The 14,823-nt window shown below is 44.5% G+C and overlaps 1 protein-coding gene across 1 annotated transcript in view; it reads right to left on the bottom strand.

Moving 5' to 3' along the window:
* Nucleotides 1-14,596, bottom strand: part of Ap1s3 (adaptor related protein complex 1 subunit sigma 3) — a 65,064-nt gene extending 50,468 nt beyond the window's left edge. Inside the window, exon 1 of the transcript XR_007595218.1 lies at nucleotides 14,432-14,596. The gene's annotated coding sequence lies outside the window, so the exon portion shown is untranslated. The remainder of the gene's footprint in view (nucleotides 1-14,431) is intronic.
* Nucleotides 14,597-14,823: the final 227 nt, after the last annotated feature.

Genomic DNA, 14,823 nt, shown 5'->3' with positions numbered 1-14,823 from the left:
AACTTTGAGTTCTCCCTCCCTGGTTTGGGTCACTTTTGCTTAAAGTCCTAAGTTTTTTTGCTTCTATATCCAGGGCTCTAGAACAGGACATAACTCTTCAGTTAGTAACTGTTTGATAGAAGCACTCATATTACAAATATTCACTACAAGATTACTGCAGAGTTAGTCTATTCTGGTCTCTCAATTCTTATTAATAATATACAAGTATTTTCACTAGTTATAAAAATAACTCAGAAGCTAAAAAAAATGGTTCAATAAGTAGAGACACTTTCTGCCAAGCCTGAGGATATAAATAGACATACACAGAGCAAATAAATAAATAAATAAATTCAGAAAAATGAAAGAAAAACATTGGGGGATTAAGTCTTAATGTAACTTTGACTAGATTTAGTATTGTCTTTAAAAGACCAATGTTTTGACCCTGGAACTAATTTATGGCAGAAGAGATTGCAACAGTGTAAGTTTTATTTGTGTGATGCTTGCTAATCTAATTGTGTCATCATTTGCTTTCTCTCATGATTTACAATGCACTTGTGATATTAACTTACAAATACATCATACTACCTGAAGTAATGGGGTACCATTACTTCAAGGTCTAAAAAGGTTTTTATCCCAGACCTAAAGTTACATCTTGCAACCCTGTTTTGCAAATGTTTATACAAGGCCCCAGAATTAAAGTTTTCATATTGAACCCATGATGCTTCAAAACATCTCACTTTATTTTATTATTATGCTTAATATGGTTTGGAATTCAATAGGCCTGCACTGACTGACATAAAGCCACGCAGTAAGTATTTCTTGCCTGAATTTTCTTTCAAATTGACTATAGGCAAAGATAAATTCAAATTGGTCTGAGTTACAGGTGTGGTTGTCCAATGTACCTAGTTAAACAGAAAGCAAACACCACACCTTTGGAGCCTTAGATGAGTAACAGTTATTCATCCATATATAACTCTCTGTATAATTTCTACCATCAAAAACGGTGGAACTGTAGGTGAGGACTCTGTTTAGTACTTGACCCAACCAGGATTATCACATTGATTAGATCCCATACCTACAAAATGAGGACTCCCAGATTTATATATATCAGATCTTCTGAAATTCTACTCTCACTCAACATCCAAATGGCTGCACTTTCTCTCAGGCCTAAACATCTACAGATTTGAGGGTGTTGCTTTGTTTTCAGGGAAAGAAAGCAGTGTTTACCAAACACAATTCTTTGAGGAGCCACACCAACAAGGAAGCCACCACAACTTCCTTGCAGGCCCTAAGACATATCTTGCTAGAAAACAGCTTACTGCCCAGCTCAGCTGTGTCCCCTGATGTCTGAAATACACTTCTCACCAGTCCAAACCTGTAACAACTTTTAAGACCCTGACCATACCTTTATGTTATATTATTTAAGATACCCACAGTTTAGGATGGCACCCAACTTGCTCCATTCATGGATACTTAGGAGAAGGCTCAGTTTCTTTTTCTTGATAGCAGTTTTGCAACACAAGAGATGGAACTGAGGGCTTCACAGACACTATACACATTATATTAGGTATGTATGTATGTATGTATGTATGTATGTATGTATGTATGTATACCTCTTTATGTGATGTAAGCATGCATGCTACAGCGTGTATGCCAAGGTCAGACAACAGCCTTGGGTGTTGGTTCTCACCTTCTACTTGGTGTGAAGTAAGGTTTCCTTGTTGTTTCCTGCTGCCATGCCAAGATAAATGGCTTGTGAGCTTCTTTGTCTCCACCTCCCATCAGCCCTTTCAAAGAGCTGGGATTAGAGATGCTCACGGCACATGTCCGACTTCTTATACGGGTTCTTCTGGATTTACATTTCCTTCGTAAGCATTCCTCTTCTTTATATTCTATTCTCTTTGTATCCCTACTCACACACACAGCAGACACTCTCTAACACGCATTCATTCTTTTCTGAAAAAGTGAAGGCAGGATCATCGCTCCCTTCAGGGATCAGCCCAAAGCCTGAACTCCCATCTCCTCCCTGAACCTTGGTAATGATTAAACATGAGCTTCATACTTCAGGGTTAATTTCACACCTCTGGACTCATCTAGCCTAGCACATGAGTAATTTCTCCTGAACACCATGATGAGCTTCTGGTAAACTAGGGATGACTTTACAGGTGTGGGCTCTAGCAACAGTAGCAGTTGAGAACAGAAGCCAGACAAGGAAAATCCCCTAGCACATGGTGAACACACTTGTCACATCTCCTGGTAAAGGGCGCAACCCTGAGTATGTCTAGTGTCCTGATTAGATGTTCCCTGGAGATCAACGAAAAGCCAGACTTCTTTGTATTTTGTCCTATTTCAAATGATTCAAGAAAAGCAAGAAGACGCTCTAAATACATATCAGAAATTCTGGGCAATTTTCAAACCAACTTGAATTGAAAAGACAAAAAAATGATCCAATAATTTGAGACCCTTTTTCTATTTCTTAGCAATGCTTATTTGCTCTTTCCTTCTTTTTAAGATACATTTTTAGTTGTGTGTGTGTGTGTGTGTGTGTGTGCGTGCGTGTGTGTGTGTGTGTTTTGGGGGGATGGTATGTGTGTGTGAGAGCTCTTCTGCAGAGGCCACATGTGTAAAACCCCCCACAGAACTAGAGTTACCGGTGCTTGTGAGCTACCCAATGTGGAAACTTGGAATTGAACTCAGGCTCTCTGCAAAAACTGCACCATCTGTCCAGCCCCCAATTGATTTTTTATTTAATTTATTATTTAATCATTCTTAATATGAAAATTTTAAACTTTGTTCTGAAGACCATGCTTAACAGGCTAAACTCACCGCTCTACACAGTAATGTCCAGTGTTCACTTCAATGTTTAATAAGAGCTCTGATCCCCAGGGCTGGGAAAGCGGCTCAGGAGAGCGCTCATGCAGCATGGCCAGGCCACAAAGAAAGGAAAAAAATGATAATTTTATTCCTACTTCAGCCTGCTTGGCACTCATCAAAAAATGTATGCCTCGACAGAGACTCTTCAGTTGCAAACAAATTATATAATGAGGTGGGCAGTGGCATAGCCGTCCCTCCACTCAAAGTTTAGCACCAACAAAATTCAAGCTGTCACCACATTCTCCACACCCCAGACTGCACCTGTTCGCCCTATCTTTTACAAAGACTTTTCAGTGTGGACAACATTATATGTTTTGTGTTTAGAGACAGGGTCTCTCTCCACATCCTAGCCAGGCTGGCCTGGAATGCATGCAGTCCTCCAGCCTTGATCTCTCAAATGATTGGATTAGAGGAATTTAGCCACCATGCCTGGCTGCATTCTTGAAGTACGGAAACCACGAGATCAAGTGGGTTTCGAAAGGCGGCATTTACACAAACTGCTCTTGGATCTGAGGGTGTGACTGCACGGTAAAGAAACTGAGCCAGGACAAGGGACTCAGGCCTGTGACTCCAATAACTCAGGAGGCAGGGGCGGTCGGATCAAAGGTTCAAGGCCTGTCTGAGCAACAAAGGGAGCTGTATCTCAAATATAAAGTAAAAAGAGGGCTGGGGACACAGCTCAGGGGTAAGGCAGTTGGCTGCCAGGTACAAACCCTAATTCAATTCCCAGCATGGGAATGGAAGCAGAGAGAGAGAAGGAAGAGGAAGGGAAGGAACAGAGGAACAGAGGGACAGAAGGACAGAGACTAAAGAAAGAAAACAGTTCTAGCTACAGAGTTCTGAATTACTCTTTTTTAAAATGGGCTATTCTTATAATGCCTTTCTACACCACTCCATTTTTTGCAGCCTATGACATTTTATTTATTTTATTTTATCAACTAAGTTTCTTATAAGCCATTCTAAAGTGTTTTCCTATTTCTCTTCACAACAACCCTATCTGAACTTTTGGAATGCGTCCCTGGTGCCAGGCGCTATACAAACTGAACTGGATAATCGCACCCAATGCTCAGGCAACCTTGAGCAGAGCGACCAAGGAACACAGGGACAGGGCTGCCTACCTATCCCCCTCTCTACCACATGGTGTCCACACCTTCCTTTAGAAGTGAACAGGCAGGAGTGTCACGGAGCCAGGAAAGATGCCCAAAGTGTCACTTCCACAGGGAACACACAGCCAAGTGTGTACACACAGAAGCCGTTTTTTCTGACAGCAGCTTTATCATCAGATGGAATCCTGACACTCTTTAATAACATATTCATTTTGCCAGGCAGTGGTGGCGCACGCCTTTAATCCCAGCACTCAGGAGGCTGAGACAGGTGGATCTCTGTGAGTTCGAGACCAGCCTGGTCTACAAGAGCTAGTTCCAGGACAGGCTCCAAAGCTACAGAGAAACCCTGTCTCAAAACACAAAACAAAACCAAAAAAAAAAAAAAAGAATCATTTCATTTACCTCTCGTAGCTTCACCTGCAAAATAAAATTTGCTATGCTGATTGTGGGGGCAAAAAGCGAAAAGAAATTAGGTGGGCAGGCTAAACAGCAGACATGAAAGCTGAAGGAAGGTAATTCAGAGAAAATCTGAATCTGTGACCTCACTCGTGTGTGTGTGAGAGAGAGAGAGAGAGAGAGAGATAGAGAGAGAGAGAGAGAGAGAGAGAGAGAGAGAGAGAGAGCGAGCTTGTATATGTGTGCCATGAAGCAAGTGGAAGTCAGAGGACACCCAGGTCTCTTTGCTGGTTTTCTGTTATATGTCAGGCTAATAGGCCTGTGAGCTCCTGGGGATTCTCCTGTCTCCACCTCTCATGTCTCTTCTAAGAACACTGCAATTACAGACTGCATTGGTGATGCACTGGCATTTTTTTAAGCTTTCTTTTTATTTATTTTTTGTGTCTTTCACATCATGTATCTCCATCCCATTCATTTCTCTGGCTCTTCATATCTGCCCTTACCTCCACCCCTTGTAACCTCACCCACAAAATAAAATTTAAGAGGGAAAAAAAAAGAAAAAAAAAGAGAAGAAAAAAATCAATCCCATTATGAAAGTGCATCAGGACACACTGGGTCATGCAGTAAACCCTTTTATCCATACATCTTGCAAGTGTTCACTGCAGAGAGTCAGTGGTTGGTTCAAGGCCTCTGGTTTCTGCTACACTATTGATGCTGGGTCCTCACTGGGACCCCTCTTGGATATCCTGCTGCTGCCCTGTGTCATAGAGACCCTGCAGCTTTGGGTCTGCAGGACCGGTTCCTTCACATGCTCCAGCAGATCACAGATGGGGTGGGTGTTGGGGTGGTCCAACACACAAGCCTGGTTCTGGGACTGGGTAGTTGTAGGGTTGGTCAGCTGGCCAGCTTTCCCTTTTCCTCACCACCAGGGTAACCTCTCCTACATTGCCCTGGCAAGTTTACCCCTCACAGTGATGGGCAAGGGACTAGGCCAGTTCTCAGCTTCCAAGTCCTCAGGGTTGGTTACACCTACATCTTCAGGGCCTGTTCTACTTTGTTGCTCAGGCATGGAGTAGGGGCCGTTCTCCTGAGTGCTGCAGCTGATAAAGGGCAGGGACAGTTCTCTCGCTCTTGTGGCCTCAGGACCAGTTCTTCCACCTGCCTCGGGCATTGACTGCGGTGGGGAGGGCAGGCAGGCCATATCTTCCCCACCTCTGCCACTGCGTGAAAGATGAGTAATGGGGACAGCTCTCCCATGCTCATAACTTCCTCTCCCAGTAGAACTGGCTCTCTTGTATTGCCCAGAAAAGGAACAGGACTGTTGCAGCTGGTGGGGGACAGGTACAGCTCTCCCACCCTGCCCTGACTTTTTATGTGTGTTCTATGAATGATAACTTAGGTCTTCAAACTCGCATGGCTAACTCTGTTGCCTACTGAGCCATCTTCACAGCCCAATAGCTTCTTTTTGACTTTTCCTTGGAACAATTTATTTCTGTTTTGTTTTGTTTTGTTTTCAAGGTGTGGTCTCCCTGTGTAGCTCAGGCTGGCCTCTAACTAGCAATCCTCCTGCTTCATCCTCCCCAGTGCTGGGACTGTGAACTTACACCACCACACTATCTTAACCTTTAAGTATGTTTGGTATTTTCTGAACATAGAGGCCAATACCAGAAGAAGTGACAAACATCTCTGTCATTCCTAAGAAAAGGTGAGAAATATATGTCTTATTACCAAAAGTCTCTTCAGAGTCGGGAAGAGGGAACAAGGCATAAGATTTACTTTCACTCTCTTCCTCTGAGCTCTCGCTCTCTCTCTTCTCACATAGAAGGCAAGAGTCCTGCAAGTCTGGCCAAGAGACCAAAACAGATCAAAAAATGCACAGATAGAAGACAGGATGTGTACATGTGCATATACACATATGTATACATACAAGTATGCACATGCATTTTATGTAGCCTCTTCTGCTTAGATCTCAATTCCAGACATGCCTAGACCCAAGAAAGGGGAAAAAATTACAGTATTTTTCTGAAAATATAACATTCCTTTAAACTCATTACGCTATAATTGAAAATGTACTGTATTACTTATGCATAAGTAAAAGGGAAGTACATAAAAGAATCTATAATTTTAAAAATATTCTAAAATGGATCTGAAACCTTATATTAAACAAAATCAGTCAAACTCAGAAAGACATGTATTGCCATGTTTACTCTTATTTAAAACCTAGATTTAACATTATGTGTGTATTTAGATGTGTATGCTTTTCCATCACAAAACTAAAGGGGACCAGAGGAGTGGAAGAAGAAATCTTAAGAACACGGTGTGATAGGGAGTGTGATGGAATGCACAAAGTGAGAGAGCAGTGGGGCCACTCAAGGAAGAGAGGGAGCCAGCTGCAGAGCCCGAGAAGAGAATGAATGGCAACATGATATATCGACATACATGTTTGGAGATGCTATCATAAAACTTACTGTACCATGCACTAACCTAAGAAGTTAACAAGATGGTAAAATTTGAGAAAATGCAAGAGATAGATTCAAAAATTTTGTTTTGCTTTTGTTTTGTTGGGTCTTTTTTTAACCATCAGACATCTAGAGTCAATTGTCAGAAACAAACATCTTCTTGTATATCCTGCTAGAACTTTTCAGTTCCACTCTAGCTGTGTCTGTCTCCTTTTTATTTTATTCTTTTTTATGAGATTAGGTCTCACTATGTAGCTCTGGCTGGCCTCGAACTCCCAGAGGTTCATCTGCCTCTGCCCCCTGAGTGCTGGGATGAGAGAAGCCCAATCATACCTTACAGTCTCTTTACACATGTGAGAGTATCCAAGCCAACTAATTATGCCATTTCCAATCAACAGAACAAATAAGGCAGGACTGGTAAAACCCTGGCATCCCACACCCAGGGCTCACCTTTGGGATGTGGCATGCCAATGCTTCAGCAGAGACCCACCAAATCTGAAACCAAATGCCACAAAGTGGAAATGACTTCTGATGCCATTATGCAATCATAACTAGCTCAAGAAACAGTTAAGAGGTAGCTAAGCCAGGGGGAGGAATGCAGAAGGGTGCAGCCACCAAAGCCATTGATATTCCCTTTCAAGCACCACAGCTGGGTCTCCATGCATACCACATGTCTCAGAAACATCAGAATGTCCCATCTATGCAATGTCAAGATCAGTTACAGAACGCTCTCACTGCCCAGCACACACAGCACACAGTGATAGATTACTCTTCTGCATGATTGACTCAAGTCTTGGCAGATCTTAGTGACCACCACACCAAGAGCCCAAGCTCCGTAAGGCTTAAGGCCAGGGAGTTTCTGGTCTGTTCAAGTCAGTCTCTGAAGCCTTGATCTGGGATGACATCTGTGAACTTAGGGTCACTGCATAAGGGCCTGTGTTCTGGAGAACATAGCACTAGGTTTAATTCTCTACCATCATTGTCTTCAAACCCCCAAAATGTTTTAAAGAAGAACCTTGTGTGTGTGTGTGTGTGTGTGTGTGTGTGTGTGTGTGTGTGTTTTTGGTCTGTGCTGGGTAGCATACATTAGGTAGCTAGTGTACTCTGTCATAGAGCTGATAACCAATGCAATTTTATCCAATATCCAAATGAGTGGATTAGCAAAAAAGTTGTTTTAGAATGGATCCAGGGGCTGATGTGACAGCTTAGTGTGTAAAATTCTTGTTATCTAAGCACGAGGAACTGAACTCAGATCCCCAGCATCTATGTAAATAAGTACTACAGCATGTACCTGTAACCTCCATGCTCCCAGGAGCTCACTGGTGAGCCAGTCTAGTGGAAATGTCAAGAAGAGGTATACAGGATACTTGGGGTCAACCTCTAACCTCCACATCTGCACACATGGGCTTGCACACAGGCAAACATACACATGTCCACACATGCAGGTATAAAATGAATACAAGTCAAAAACCGCTCCCCCTCCTAAGCTTATTACTGTATACAACATTTATCAGCTACCTTAGTTTTCAAAAGAAAAGTTGAGTGATAGAGACTTTAGCGTTTGCAAAACCTAGAATATTACCAACCAGCCTTTCTAAGAAAGTGTGCTACCCTAGAACACTGCCTTACAACACTGGCTCTCATATATTCCTATCTAAAGAACAATAGGAAAAGCCAATAGCCTTGTGATACCTGGAAATCTAGCCTTAAGTAGCTAGCCACAAACAATCTTTGTCTTGTTACTTTATAAGTCTGTGTGGATTTTGTATCTTGAACCTAAATATGTATTGTTGGGTCCCAAGGACATGTAGGATGGTGTGCGAGAATTGTCTGTATTCTGTCAATCATGTTTTAAATAAACGCTGATTGGCCATTAGCCAGGCAGGATGTACAGGTGGGACAACCAGACAGGAAGTAGAGGTGGATCAGGGAGAACAGGAGAATTTTGGGAAGCAGGAAGCTCCCTCAGTAGTCCTGCCCAGATCATGGAAGAAGCAGGATGTGATCTTCCCCACTGAAAAAGGTATCCAGCCATGTGGCTGACATAGATAAGAATAATGGCTTAATATAACTTATAAGAGTTAGCAAGAAGCCCGAGCTAATGGGCCAATCAGTTGATAATCTTATTGAGACCTCTGTGCGATTTTCTTTGGGACTTGCCAGCTGTGGGAACTGGGCAGGACGGAAACTCCAACTAGCAAGCCCCGCAGTTGTGTTACAGTAGGATAAATGGCTAACTGAGGTGCCTATTACAATATCAGAGCGGATGCTGACTGCCAGGCTCTCCTAGAATTGCAAGTTATAGAGTCCTGTTAGAGTCCTGGCTCCTCTCAGCCCATCTTGCCTCACCCCTGCCCTAAACCTCTCCAGCCTCTGAGCTTTTTTTCCCTTCTCCCAGCTTCTGGTTCCTATCAAACTCAGTGATTTATGCCACGTGTTCCTTTGGTTCTTCTCTCAATTTCTTCTCCTCTCTTGGTTCCCTCTCTTCACTCCTTCTCTCTTCCCCTGTTTTACTCTCCCCACTTTCCCTCAGTCTCTCTCCTCTCATGGCCTGGTTCAGTCTGCTGGCCATGTCTAGTGTACTTCTTTCTCTCCCTGCTCTGGACGCCTCCAGATGCCTCCCTCTGCCTTCTCCTAACCAAACCTAGTAAGTGTTATATCCTCATTTTCATTCATGCATATGTTTTATTTATTTGTTTATTTATCTGTTTGGTTTGGAGCCTGTCCTGGAACTAGCTCTCATAGAGCTGGCCTCAAACTCACAAAGTTCCACCTGCCTCTGCTGGAATTAAAGGCATGCGCTGCCACCACCCTGCTTATGCATATGTTTTAATATAAACACTTTGTTCCAAATCTAAGCAATGTGCTAAGGATGACTCATGGTTGGTTAGCCCTTGGCATTCATTTCTATAATGATGGTACCCTTAGGGGTCAAATGACCCTTTAGGGGTCAAATGACCCTTTCATAGGGCTCACATATCAGATGTTTACATTGCCGTGCATAACAACAGCAAAACTACAGTTAGGAAGCAGCAATGGGATAATTTTATGGGTGGAGGCTCACAGGTCGTGTTAGGAAGGTTGAGAACCACTGTTCTATAAATAAGCACACAAAGGAACCAGGCACCTCAGTTTGCAAATCAGTCTTAGTTCCTCTTTTATATATTCGGTTTGGAAGTCTCCCATAGCCTTTATGAGTCTACTGAACCTTGACACAAACCAGTCATTTTCACTGTAGAAACCATGCGTGAGAAGATCCAGCAAAGTCATTAGCATATAGGCTTCCTCATGCCCCTCTTCTTGCGCGAATGTACTTTTAAGTCCATGCCTAAGTACTCCGAATGATTAATGGATGACCATCTTTTTCCCCAGGCAGGTTTTAGCAACTATTTCGAGAGAGCAATTCTGGGAGCCAGCTTTAGGGCAGTTTGTTACAGGCCAGCTTCCTAAGGTGCTCCATTCCCAGCAGGGACCATCTGTGCATTTCCCATGCACTGCTCGGGTTCCTAGCTGATCAAGCTATTAGAAGGTGTATATTAAGTACACCTCTCCAGAGAGTTGGGTAGATCACTAGTATGACTCAAGGGCATTTCTTGTCATCTACAAGCTCCTTTCTCTCAAATCACAGAATCTTAGAGCTTGAAGAGAGATTTCTATGTAATGTCTAGGATGCTTCGTGAAGAAAAGCAAATTCCACAAGGAAGAATTATCAGAGAAAATGAGATATACAAAAAGGAAAATGCTATGGGGGAGAAGGACCAGACCATGGTGGAAAGCAACCAGAGTAGAATTCTGATCTCTGGAAGAAGCTCTGGTTATGGTGACCAGAAGATAAAACAAAGGAAGTGATTCATGAGGACCTCAAGAAGTGTGAGTCTCTAGGGACTCAAAGGAATCTGACTGTGAGTGTGTGTGTGTGTGTGTGTGTGTGTGTGTGTGTGTGTGTGTGTAGAAGGGAGGTAGTTTTTGCTACTATACCCTAGCTCATAATGACATAATTCTTAGAAACCCGAGGAACAGGCACTGACCACCCAAGGTGGCAAATACACACTGTACCAACTGTTTCTGGCCAGTTCTGCTAGTAAAACTCCATGCAAAATCTGCAAGCAGGTGGCAATATTCAGTACAGAAGGGAAAAAGAAGGGATAGGACCTAATAAGCAGTAGTCAGCATCATCGGCAGGGGTCAATACTAGCCTCAGTGGTAGATTGGGAAACCTATGGGAAGAGTTTGCCATCAGTGAGAACTTGGAACAACTGAAACCCACCAAAGGTCATTTTCCCTGTTCCTCCCAAGCCCCCTACCCCACCCACACTAACAACTCATTACTTTGATGGATTCTGTTCCCTTGAGCTGGAAATTAAGACTGCCAAAATATCTCATACTTATTTCAATTTACCAAAGTCTCAAACAGTAACATTGCGACACCAAGAAGCAAGAGTGGGAGGGGGTAGACAAACAGATTGGAGACTGATTTCTCCATCTTCGTGCCTGTACCAACAGGAGCAAGGTGTTTTTGTTGTTGTTGTTGTTGTTGTCGTTGTTTGCTTGCTTTGTTTTTTAATAGTCAGATTTGGGAGAAGGATCCACTTACACTGCTTCAAATGAATACCAGTCTGACAGAGAAATGGCTTCACAATTCAGTCAGCAAGTTCTCTCTTGTATTTAAAATCACAAACACAAGTTAGGCACTCCTGGAATTCCAGAACTCAGAAGGCAGAGGCAGGAGGATCACTGCAATTATGAAACCAGCCCTGTGGTCAACATACCAAATTCCAAGTTACTCAAGATTAAATAGTGAAACCTTGTCTTAAAAAGTTGAAAAGAAATTACAAACATGGAAACTTCTGAATTGGTTAATATAAATCTATCTCGTCCATACTGCACCAAACATTACAAGAACTAAGTTTACAACAGAATTATTCATATTTCCAAAAGGGACATCCTTTTGGGTTTCTTCAACAGGGGTGATTCCTCTATGATGTTCTTTGGTGGCTTTCAGAGTTAGATGAACTTTTTAGATGGACTTTTATAATCAAGGCCCACTTCCATTTTTTTACTAAAGGTATCCCCAAAGTCTCTCAACTGCCTCTCTGTCTCCATGCTATTGTAAAAAAAATAATAATAATAATAAGGCAACAATAACTAAAAATCCTCCATCAGCAAGTATTCAATAGTAAATTCCTATTATAATATCTTAAAAATACAGAGGGAGTATGGGGGTGTTTCTAACACAAAGGCAAGATGGCGGTACAGTTGCTTCAAACGGCTTGCTGAAGATACACACAGAGGCTAATCAGCCCCTGCACACATGCTATGAAGCCCAGAGTGGAATGGCCCACTTTCTAGAAGAAAGTATCTTCTAGAGGAGGCAGCAAGAGATAGGATCTAGGAATGAGGAAGGAGTCACTGCTGTCAGCAGCAAGGGGTGTGCTCGGGCTGGTGAGCACTAGAACAGCCACTTCTCTTCCCTTCCCGGACAGCAGGGCAGGAGGTGAAATGCTGCTGAGCACAGACGTACAGGGGTGGGGTTTCTTAAAGCATTGTGTGTGTGCTCGTTCATGGTCCTGGGGCATCTCCAAGACAACAAGAACACCAAAGGTCTTTTTGTTTCCACAGGTTATATTCACGGATAGTTACTGCATTAGAAAACAAAACAGAAAAAAAGAAAGAAAGAAAACAGAAAAAAAATAATTTTAGATATTTACTAATTCAATTAAAAATAATAAAGAGAGGGGTGAGAAAAGAGGGAAGAAAATTAATGAAAAGAGCGGCATCATATTATATTAGTTTGGAAAATCCTAATCTGACCCAGCAGAAGACAGTTGGACTCCCCTGTCAACTACTGCGATTGATTTGTTGTGTTGTTAATATTTCAGACCACTTGGGCTCAGGTAAACTTCACTATAGTCTTAATGTGAATTAAAAGGGCACAACAACATCTTACCAATCCTTATGAGGCTGGGTTTGATCTTGCAGGCCTCTAAGAAAACCTTGGGACCCTCTGGATAGCCAGGCCACAAAGGAACGCCTGCCATATATATATATATATATATATCACTTAGGAGCAGTTCCTAACCCACCAAACAAATGAGCACACTCATAAAGAGGGAGGTCACACAGTTGCAGGTAGAGGACAAGGTGTGACCACCTGGTTTGGAGGTGGCAAGGGTGGCCTGAGTCATGGTGGGGAGGAGAAGGCTCACTAGAGGAGCTAGTGACAGTATTTACCACCAGGGTGTGAATGGGGGAGGGGGACCGGGTTGGGGGTTGGCAGGGCACAGCAACTGGGACTGGAGGGAAAGCTGGAGAAATGTCCCAGACTTCTGAAGGTCATTTGTCACTGGGCAAGAAAAACAAACTCTGAACAGGTGCTGCCTAGAACATGGGGGTCCTTCCCTCAGATCCTGCTCCCTGCTCCTGCCTACCGAAGTAAGCAGCTTTGGGCTCCATAGAAACTTGGGGGGCCCCATTCCACCTCCATTAGGCAAATTGAACTGGTTGCCTGGGCACACTGTCTCCTTGTTCCTTGGGAAACTTGAGCAAGCCAAGAAAGCTGCTCCATTATTTACAGCTGCCTCTTTGCACCACCCTGTATTTCCCAGGAACCCTCAACAAACAAAAACAGGCAGGCCGAGAACCTCATTGACATCCTCTGGGCTCCCTGTCTGGGCACCCAAGGCACCTCCTCCTTTCTGAATTCACCCAGTGCGGCTCCCCGCGGTGAGGGGAGAGGGCGCCGGCTGGAGGTCACTCCTCTGAGAATTTGAAAAGTGTTCAGCAGCTGGAGAAGTAGGACAAACTGCTCTCCCCGTAACTGTCCCAGCAGAAAGTCAGCGCGAACCTCAGACTTCCATCCACACAGCTGGACATCTACACACACACACACACACGCGCGCGCGCGCGCGCGCGCACACACACACACACACACACACACACACACACAGGTCTGTCCTACGCCATCAGCCAAGGGGTTCATGGAGCATTGAAAGGGTAAAGTCGGTTTTCTTGTCAAAACTCGAGCGAAACAAAAGCCAAACAGCTTATGAAGAAGATGTGCTCCATGGGACCCCACCCACCTCTCCAGCCACAAACCGGGGTTTCGTTTTTCTTTTTCATCTTTGCTAATTCCTCCGACTGCAGCAGCCTAGAAGGGTACTCTAGAAGAGTCTCGGAGAGTTCAAAAGCCACCTCCTCAAAATGGGCCACCGATTCAAAAGTTACCTCTCTGCCCGGTTACTTGAGGCTTCTTCTCACTCTGAGAAGTTATCTTTGTTTCACCATTCCATCACAGTCTCCTTCCCTCCGCATCCTCTCTTAAGAACGTAAGCACCTAGTCCCCTGCGACTTCCCCAGCGCCTGGCTCGGACCAAGCCATCAGCAAAGGAGATTGAAATGAATGAAGCGGCGGTGCCCGGTGTCCGTGGAACTCGCAGACGGGGGAGACCTGCACTGTCCGGAGCAGCCGGGCCACCTGCGGGTGTGACTCCAAGGTACCCGGAGTCAGGCTCGACGCGTGCCCCCTCCCTGCCGCACGTCCGGCCCTGGAGCCGCAGGTGTCACCCGGAGCGCGCACGGCACCGGCCAGCTCCACCAAGATGCACAGCCTGTACTCACCATGGTGGCCGCAGCCGCCCGGGTTGCGACAGCTGCGATGGCCCAGGATGCGACAGCCAGGGGAGAGCGTAGCAGCCACACCGGCTGACAGGTGAGGCGCCAGCCTCAGACCATGGCTACTTCCCACAATGCCCTCGAACTGAAAGTTTGCAGACTCCACCCCGCTCCGGGCCGCTCCTCCCCCTCAGCTCCTCCCACACACCTTCCTCCCTGCTTCCTCTGCTCGCAGCACTCCCACTCCACCTCTTTACCGGCCTCCTGCTCCAGCTCCTCCTTCGTCCCTCTCTCACTCCCTCTCACTCACCTTTTCCTCCCCTTTGCTCTACGGCGCCCGCCCGACACCGTACCTCGCCCCGCCCCTCACCACCGCGAGCCCCGCCCAGGGCGGTGCT

Source organism: Alexandromys fortis, unplaced genomic scaffold (genome assembly GCF_014885135.2).
Source record: "Alexandromys fortis isolate MF-2015 unplaced genomic scaffold, M_Fortis_MF-2015_v1.1 scaffold_98, whole genome shotgun sequence".
NCBI classification, from domain to species: domain Eukaryota; kingdom Metazoa; phylum Chordata; class Mammalia; order Rodentia; family Cricetidae; genus Alexandromys; species Alexandromys fortis.
Note: the sequence above shows the minus strand (reverse complement) of the source record. Positions and strands in the feature narration are given on the sequence as shown.